Source organism: Ixodes scapularis, unplaced genomic scaffold, assembly GCF_016920785.2.
Source record: "Ixodes scapularis isolate PalLabHiFi unplaced genomic scaffold, ASM1692078v2 ptg002494l_1__unscaffolded, whole genome shotgun sequence".
Lineage (NCBI taxonomy): Eukaryota > Metazoa > Arthropoda > Arachnida > Ixodida > Ixodidae > Ixodes > Ixodes scapularis.
In genome coordinates, this window is record NW_024610250.1 from 39,828 (window position 1) to 49,150 (window position 9,323).

At 47.2% G+C, this 9,323-nt stretch overlaps 1 long non-coding RNA gene across 1 annotated transcript; it reads right to left on the reverse strand.

The window, feature by feature from the left end:
* Nucleotides 1–3,221: 3,221 nt before the first annotated feature.
* LOC121046289 lies at nucleotides 3,222–5,567 on the reverse strand. The gene is made up of 2 exons (XR_005798087.1): nucleotides 5,178–5,567; nucleotides 3,222–4,356 (listed from the first exon to the last, which is right to left on the reverse strand). It is a non-coding gene; the product is annotated as an uncharacterized LOC121046289 (long non-coding RNA).
* Between the last annotated feature and the right edge of the window lie 3,756 nt (nucleotides 5,568–9,323).

Consider the following 9,323-nt stretch of genomic DNA (forward strand, 5'->3'; position numbering starts at 1 on the left):
TCTTGATCGAATGACGTTTTAGCGAACGCCCACGTTTCATCGAATGACACTTTAGCGAATAGTCGAACGCCGCAAAGCGGCGTTTTCGGGTGGGCCAAATGAGTTCACATTTTTGTTATGATCCGCCGCGAAGCGGCGAAAGCGCAGCGCGGATGGGTTAACGCCCGCCCCCGTTATTCGCTAAAACGTCCATTCGCTCAAATGTCGCCGTTCGCTAAAATGTCATTCGCTCATGTGACATGAACCATGCGTGTTCCATCAGTCGCTCGCCGCTGATTTGTTTCACCATGAAGCGCCAGTGAGGCAAACGCTGCGGGGGCGAGTAGCATGTTTTCGTACCTGCCTACTGGTTTTCTTAGGTCCGTTAATCTGCAAGTGCTTGTGTTCCCCCTACCCCATCATTCCAACAGAATCCACCGGCTGCCGGGCGAATCCACCGGCTGCCGGGATCGGAGGACATGTTGCAGGCCCCGTGTAATGCCCTCGGCGCCTGTGCGACTTCCAGGGGGTCTGCGTTTCACGGCCCCGTTACCAGCTGGGAAGTTCTCCATAGAGGTAAGATTATGAAGAAACCACTCTATGCACTCAGAGGTAGCTTTCAGAAGTTGTGGAAGCCAAGTACAAATGCTGATATCTTTAGTAAAAAAAAAAAAATTCATATTACTTGCTTTATGACTTATACATCTCTATTTTGCAAGCCACATATGGCAGGAAAGTGTCACATTATCTCAACCTGGTTGCTCAAGGCACTGAAAAGCTACCTGTTGCAGACGACTGTACCGTTGTCATTTATTATATGTTATTCCTTGGCACCGGGGGATTGGTGGCCGAGGGGGCTTCCACGCACCAGCTCGGAGAATGTAGAGTGAAAGCTCGCACTGCAGAACCCAGGATTGTGTGTTGAAGCCCCACATTTGCCCGTTTCAATCTGGATGAGCATTGTACCGGCGTGCGGTCGTGTATCACTACTACGTGATGCACGTTAAGATCCCCAGGCTAGCGGTCATCTACAGCTGGGAGAGTCATCACCTGTCGAGGCAGATCGAGTTTGAGACTGTATAAATATACACACAACCCGATTCCTTGGCACGCTGCTGGTATTGCTGTGCTGATGTTTGGACGTTTTTTTTTTTTTTGGTCGTTGAAATGACTGCTGTGGTGCTTGGGTGAAATAACCTGGTCAATTACCTCCTCGGCCGTAGTGCGTCGTTCACTTGTTACTCTCTCTTCTCTTCTGGCTAATGTGGCTCAGATAACAGTCATAAAGTCAGAACGGTTGAAGTTCTCTCGACGCCACATTCTCACATCTCTGGCCGATCATCCTGCTTTCGCGCAAAACTCACACACCTTGTCTTCTTTGATACTCCCGAATGCGCCTCGGTCGCCCGCTCCGTTGCTAATTTCAGTCCCGTGCCCACTGTTTTATGACAACCTCCTTGACATGACAAATCTAGCTTCTGTATCTGGCCATCAATATGGGTTAGTGCTCAATTTGTAAACTTGATGTTTCAAAGTAACAGTACGAGCTTCCTCCAGCATCTACCAGCAACCAAGCAATGACAAAAACCAAAGCTTTAACTTCCAAGACTAAAAACCCAGGAGTATGAGAACACGCTGGCCAACCCTGCTGAGGACAAGCCAGGATGAGGACAAGCCAGGAGTGGGACAACCATGTAATCTCAGTATATGGAGAGGTGTCCTCGAAGTTCCCAGCTTTAAAATTGTGGTAGTGTTTGAGTTGGTTTAAGTTCGAGTCTCAAAAGAGCAAATAATGCAATGTTATTTTGATTTGCATCCCTTGGATTCTGGCAGGTGTTCGGTACGAAGGGAATGGAATGGACATGTTCATTTATGCATTCTGTTGCTTCAAAATAGGCTTTCACTGATTTTAAGTTGGTAATGGCATGGGAGGCCAAATACGCTGCTCAGGGTGTAACCGGATCGTTTGACTACTGGGACGACTCTTTTACAGGGGACGACATCCTGTCCAGCACCAGCTTCACCGTCTGGGACCAAGTGCACAAGGGGGTCGCACTGCAAGCACATGAAAGGAGGGCACTGCGACTTTGAGGTCAAGCTTGTACATCTACCATTACAGAGTCATAAATGGATGCCAATTGCTACTGATGACCTTATGAAGGTGAAACGTCCCTGGATCTAAAGGGAAAATCTGATTGAAGGCGAGCTGAAGTTGTTTCTGACTTTATTCTCTTATGACTTGAAAGTAATCTGCCTACTTCATGAACTTTGAAGATGCAAAATTTGTTTCCGTAACTGTCCCACTTCAACGTAATGTGCACATTGAAACCTATTCCTTTTCTTTTTCTGTTTTTTGGCGAGAAAAAAAAGCCAACGAATCTCCCTCTTCCTTTTCGCAATGGGGAGGTGTGGAAGATTGATTGGATATTTTATATACGCAACCAGTTTCATAAGTGAATGAAGATAAAAGCAGAATACATGTTCAGAGATTATTTGTGAATCCTTAGACTTGGTGAAGTGAGTAGTTTATGTTCGAGTCATGTAATTATAAAGTCAAAACCAGCTTTAGTGCAGTTTTAAAAGCCTTTTAGACCTGAGAGTTCTGCTTTGACTCGGCAATACACAACTCACCTTTGTTATTCCTATAGCACAGCCGAAACTATAAACACAAGCATGTTGCCTGACCAATGCTTGAACTGCCGTGAAATCGACGAAGTCCCTATCCTTCGAGAACAAGTGTCAACGGGGATAGTCGAAAGACCAGGGTATTTATTGCACACGCATACTTGATTTCAAGCTTGCAGATTGAAGTAATTGTTTATTGAATCCATTCTTAAACCTGTTTGAGATTGTATTGGTTCATATTCACAGTATATTTATTTTTCATTTCAGCAAGGAATAATTTAGAGACAGATGTTGGTGTTCACGCGTGATGCTTTTATTTTCGTAACATGCAAGAGTGCAAAAATTTAGACTTGGCTTTGTAAGCTGATCTTTTTATGTATTCTTCCAAACAGCATAGCAAGCAATAATATAAGGGCTACAGCTGCAAAATTGGCTACACCTGGCATCTCATTTGTTTTATAGCGTGTACAGGTGAGACACTATACTCCGTTTCACGGTCACTTGGCAAACATTGCAACCCAATAAGAGCATCGGAGCCAGGCACATGACAACACTCCACGGTCGAGTCCTCGTTATCGCCACAGCAAGAGCGCCATCTGCGACAAAACATAGTTCTAGGCTTGTTTTTTTTTTTTTCTCTTCCTCTTTTAGTAGTGTTGCCGTCGGATCCTTCGGACCGCAACACTACACGACACTGAAGAAAGACTAAGACATATGTCACTTATTAACGACACTTAATATAGATCAACACTTTTGAGAAAAACATGGCTTGTGATCGACGTTCAAACAATCGTAGCCGTGAATTGACCATTTCCGCTCAAAACATCGCCCTAGCATTAGCACCCGCCACAGATTCATGGGCAAATTGAGCATGTGGTTGCCTCATAAAAGTGTTACTGAAGACCTCGCTACTCTAGCGGACGGTAATGTTACTGCAGTGGACGTCCATCCAAATTCGTTTGGTTTCTGAGCATACGACAGCCGGTTCTGGTGGGTGGTCCTTGCATTTGGCGCGGTGACACGGACGCTCCTGTGACATGCTGCCATGTGCCTCGCTCCGACATTCTTACTGGGTCGCAGGAGCCGTAGCCTCCACAGTTCACCAAGCTATAGTGAAACAGAGTGTAGACTAAGTTGTCTGCTAATGAAAGTAGCGTTGCCAGCATCATGTATTATGTATGAAACAGTGTATACTTCGAGAAAACAAATAAAGCCATTCATCCTTTCCACTGATTGTTTTAGTTCATTAGTAAAACTTGGTTCAGTGAACTTTACGTTTCAGCATTAGCATGGACACAACAGGTAAGGTCAATTACAAGTGCTTTAGAGCAGTCCAAACAGTTTCCAAGTGGTTCATGCAAAGCAGCTGACATGGTATTGCCCCCAGGAAAGAGACGAGACCTCCTTGATGAATCTACTTCAGCCGCAAGGCACACCAAACTGAATATTGGCGCTTCTAGGAAATTGGGATCAACCAAACAATTCCATGGAAACGTACACCACCAACAGCTTTGGTGTGGGGGTGAGCCCTATCTGCAGCGACAATACTGAAGCCTCGCAAGCCACCATCAGTAACACATGCGAGTAGTCGCTCAGTGCCTGGCATACTTGGGCATTGATGCAACAAGGAAAGATTATCAATGAGTGGACTAAGAATGTGGATCCAAATGGGACTGTCTTCACATTCTTCACAATCGCTGTATGACCACCATCTGTTGGAGTGTTTCTGGATGTCAACAGCCCATCTGGGACCTAGAAATGACAAATGATATTAGAAAGTTTGTCACTTACACACTCAGTCCCAGTCTGCTGAGCGAACAAAACAAAAATATGTACATGTTAGCCATTGTTTACTCCCGTGTCAATTCCATGGGGCGCTCATTAGCTAGGCTTGGATAGTGCACGATATCCGAATTTTCATCTTGGTATGGGAACGAAAAAGGAGACAAGCGACACACAAAAACACGTCAGACACTGACAGCGTCGATGTGGTTCGAAGATACACTGCGCAACACATTTTGCAGAAAGGCGGCATCGGTACTTCGTTGGCAATTCACTCATACTGGGTAATGTGACAATCATTCCAACTTCATTCCTGAAAAAAAAAAAAAACAAAAAACGATCACGTTTTTGTGGCAAGTTTAGAGCTCTGTGCTTTTCTACAGTGCCATGATTACAACCGTAGATTGAAACTACTATACCAAATACGATGTATGACTATACTGCGTCTCATCTAAGTGCGAACGAAGAGAAAATTACAAACGCGAGAACGCACTGCAAGATCGCACATGGCAGTTATGATCAAAGCTCGGGACTCGCCCATGTAGATTTAACTTCGATCGCATTTAAAATGAAACGGAACATAGTTTATACGGCCTCCGTGCAGTTTCGAGTCGAAATTCCTAAATATCACCTGCGAAAATGGGCTTCGGAGGATCGCGAAAACACCACATTCTCGGCTGTTTTTCGATTAATAGCGCCTACGGACTCCGCCACACAAGATTTCTAAAGACCTGCTAGAAGGCAAAATCTGTTGTGTTCGTAAAGGAAGAACAAGATAAAAGGCAACTTACCGGTACAATCGGGCGGCGGTCTCGTAGTGACCGGCGCAACCGGCGTTTCAATCGCGAGGCTAGGCAAGCGCCTTCTTTTGATGCTCTTCGTCGTCTTCATCTTGGAATCTTCGAAATGCTTCTAGCAGACGACGGAGGAATCGTGAGGGGCACAAAGCTGCTCGATCTTGTGGACTCGGCAAATTTTAACCGGGCTACAATAAACAAAAGACTCGCGGTCGCCGCTACCGCACGGCCGCCATGGCCGACGCCGATGTTTGTTTACCCCCCGGCCTCCCCGACATGTGCGAGGGCGGAGCTTAGCCGGAACCGTCATCAACCTCCTCTCCCGCCTTTGCGCCTCCTTTCTCATGCGCAGAAGACGAAAATGAGCCCACTTGCGAGGCGTATATGGTTATATGGTATAAAGCTTATTTATAGCATCCTCGATCATCCGCACCGGTGCGCACCGGGGCACTGAGGTGCGCCCCTTCATCTTCGATCAAGTGCACCGGTGCGCACCGGACGTCCTCGATCAACGAAGCGCACCCTCCCGGTGCGGCTTTTCGTTGCCCCAACGCGCACCAAGAAAATCGGCGGTGCGCCGGGGGGCAGTCCCATCAGGCATTGCGGCCAGGAGCGGGAATCGAGAAGATGGCGGGAGTAGCAGACGCGCAGACTATCGAGATGGCGATCTTGCGAAAACGAACACGCCTCGCAGGATTTCCTCGGGTCTTCTGACGGCGAGACGACGAGCTTCTCACCATCGCCGCGATTACCGGCGATTGCTGCGGTGGCAATGAGCGCCCGAAAAGCACGAACTTCGTGGAAAGCGGCGCGAGGCGTTTCGATGACAGCGAGGTACGGCTATTATGTGGTGTTTCGTTTTCTTGAACCAATAATGATGGCCAACATATACATTTGGAATTGTCACCCGCTTCGTGACCCCATCGACAATCACGTGCACGATGTTTATTTTTGTGGGACCGTCAAATCCGCGAGTAAAAAAAAATAGGAGAAATTGACAGCAGACGGGCACCGTGCGCTGACCTACGCAGGAAAAAACGAACAAAACGCGAAGTGACGCAAGGTGGAGCTCGCCGCGGTGCACCGGCGCGGCGCAGTTTCTCCTCGATGTTGCACCGACATCGCGCTGCACGACCGAGGAGCGCTGTGCACTCTGCTGGTTTCAGGGCGATTCCGGTGCGAGTTGATCGAAGATGCTATTAGTGGCTCTAGGGCGCGGGTGGGCGCGGTTGAGGAATACGAAACTGCGCAACCACCAGATTTCCGAGATTTCGACAGAAGGGAAGTTAATGCAGCGTAATGACTTTATTGCTTTTTATAAGCGTTAGAATAGCTCAGAATTTAGTTTACAACGTTAAATTATCACTGTTTATATTGCTGACAGTTTTCACTCTTCGCGTTTACCATGGCAACGTTGCGTTCTTTCTCTCGTGTTCTGTCGCTCTCTTTTGCGATCGTTCACTCGGGACCCCGGGTGTCGGCGCACGGGATTTGTCACTCCTCCTCACCCACCTTTACCCCCCTGAGCAGCGCGGCGCGAGTCACGTGGTACGCAGGGTTCCAGGGGTTCCAGGAGTCGGCCCGCTAAACACCGTTCTTGTTTTCAGGTTAAAGAGGTGACCTACGCTCATAAAACATTAGCATCCTCGTATTACCAGAAATACTTTATGTCGGTCAGTGAAGCCATCGCGACTCCAGCGACCTATAGTGGGCGCCACCACCAAACAAACATGGCGGCTGAGTCCAGGTCGCGGCGGCTCGGCCGGGCCGCCTGAACAGGTGGCGCGTTCAATTTAACTGATTTTCTTTTGTTTAATGCCCAATTTTGTAGGTATTTGAACTGAGGCGGTTAAGTGTAGCCGGTGCAGATAAACTTGCAAAGCATAGTTTTGTTTTGCCGGTGTTTTTTTGTTCTTTTCGTGTCAAACTTTCGTTTCGGAGATTTCCTTCAAAACCGAAACTATGGGCTCCGGAGAGACGGTAATATCCTAATCAGTTTTGATCATCTAAGGAAAGCGGAGATGACAATAGAATTGTTCCACAGAGAGTAACTTTTCAGCTAACTCGCAAGCCTCGACCATGCGACTTATCTGTCCGCGAAATCGAGCTTTTGTGGGTATCCGCGTTTACAAAACAGCTCCAGTCGTCTGCTCGGCCAACAACACAGGCTGCAGGAAAATTACGAAAATTAAGCAACCGCTTCTTGAGCCAAGGGCCGTGTTAACCCGCCGGCGCCCCACTAAGCAGCTGATACTCGTATTTCGATTCAGGTTTCAGTAGCAATCGAGACGTCATTTTGACGAGCGGGTTATGTATTATATTACGTACTATGGGGGTCCCACTAAAGCGATATTAGTATATTCTTCGGGTTGAAATATGAGCTTAGTTGACTAGCTATTAGGTGAGCAGCTGAATAAAAGTATATTTGACAGACGGAGACATATTACTTAGACTTGGCCAAATGGTTCTATAGCCGGCAGCACGGATACAAACTGAAGAGAGCCTTCATTGAAGATCTGCGCAGAACCTCTCCGCATTGAACTTTGCTTCAAATCCTGAACGGAGAAAATTAGTATTTTTTTTTGTGGCCGGTCAACCTGACCAATGTAGACATATATTGCTGCTGGCTTCGACGTCCTTGTAATATAAATATTGGAGGCGCGATAGGTCAAAATGCCGTGACAGCATCTAACGTTGCGAGACTTGTCTCCCACCTTTGAAAACAGATAATTTCCCTCATTCATCATTTGCAGCGAGCAAATTTTCCTGAATCAAGTAATAGCGAAATCAGCCCAACCCCTTCAGTGTGGTCCAGAGGCTTTTTCGGTGAAAAGCAGCCAAGATGAATAGCCAACGCACCGACCGGCGTGGGTGGCTCAAACTTGAAGCTAACCGAACACAACCAAACTCAAGAAAAGCAGCTATCGAACCTTCCCATTCACTTGACTGCAACATTGATGTTCCCTCCAGTATCAGTTACCAAGCAGTCGTCACTTTGAATGTGATTCGAGACAGACAAGAAATCAAAAAGTTTTTCCGTGATTCCTCCCCATCCAAGAAATCGAAAGCACGCGACCGTGTGCTGTGGAGTAAACGGGCTTTCAAACACGTAATAGAAGAAAACAATCTACTGAGGCTTCACTGCACTAATGATCACTCAAACAAACTTAAGAAATATTCGGACCTTCGTCAAATTACATTGTTCGCCACCGCGCCGACAACACGTCTCCGCAAAAGCCACCAGAAACGCGGAGGGGCGCGGAGCGACCTGGACCGGCTGGTTCCCGGTTTTCCCGCTTGGCGGCGTCCGTTTTGCTGGAGTCGCGAATACTCCGCGACAACTTTTCTTGGCAATGCAGTGGAAGGTAGAGGCCCGCGTCCCCCCTCCCATTTTGAGTGTGCGCGGGCTCTCCTCCTCTCCCCGGAAATGGGGGAGGAGGAGAGCCTGCGTACACTCAAAATGGGAGAGGGGACGCGGGCCTCTACCTTCCACTGCATTGCCAAGAAAAGTTGTCAACAGCGGCACGCATCTCTGACCCTCACTAACCAGTGTTGTCAGATTTCCGAACCCGAAAGTCCCCACGTGCAGGCCAAAAAGTCCCTCTGTGTCCCTACCCGAGTATGCAAATGTCCCTATGGCTGTCCCTACAGGTGAAAAAAAAGCCGTATTTTATTTATTTTGCTTATTTGAGCGAGCCTGCCTTCTGCACCTCTCCGTGAGCGCGTTGCAACTGATTAGTTAGCTTTTCCCTTTTTTTTTTTTTTTTTTTTAACATACACGCGATTGAATTTTGTATTTAGGTCAAAGCTGGAGTTTTGGAATAATTCGCGGGTTCTAATTTTTGCGACGCGGTGGGATCTCAATATAGATTTCATTTTGTTTACATTTTACCGGAATCGTTCGCCCGATTTATTTTTTGCGAATTGTAAGCGGTTCGCGAAAATTAGGTCTTCGCGAAAATTAAGTCGTTTAGAGTATGTAAAAGGACAAAAAAAAAATAGAAGTCAATCCAGGTATTCAGTATAACAACGAATTTTGTGTTTATTGCATAACATACCACGGAGCCCCCTGGCAGCCTGGGGCCCTCGGCTGCAGACCCCTTAGCCCGTACATTAATCCGGGCCCTGCCTTTGCAGGGC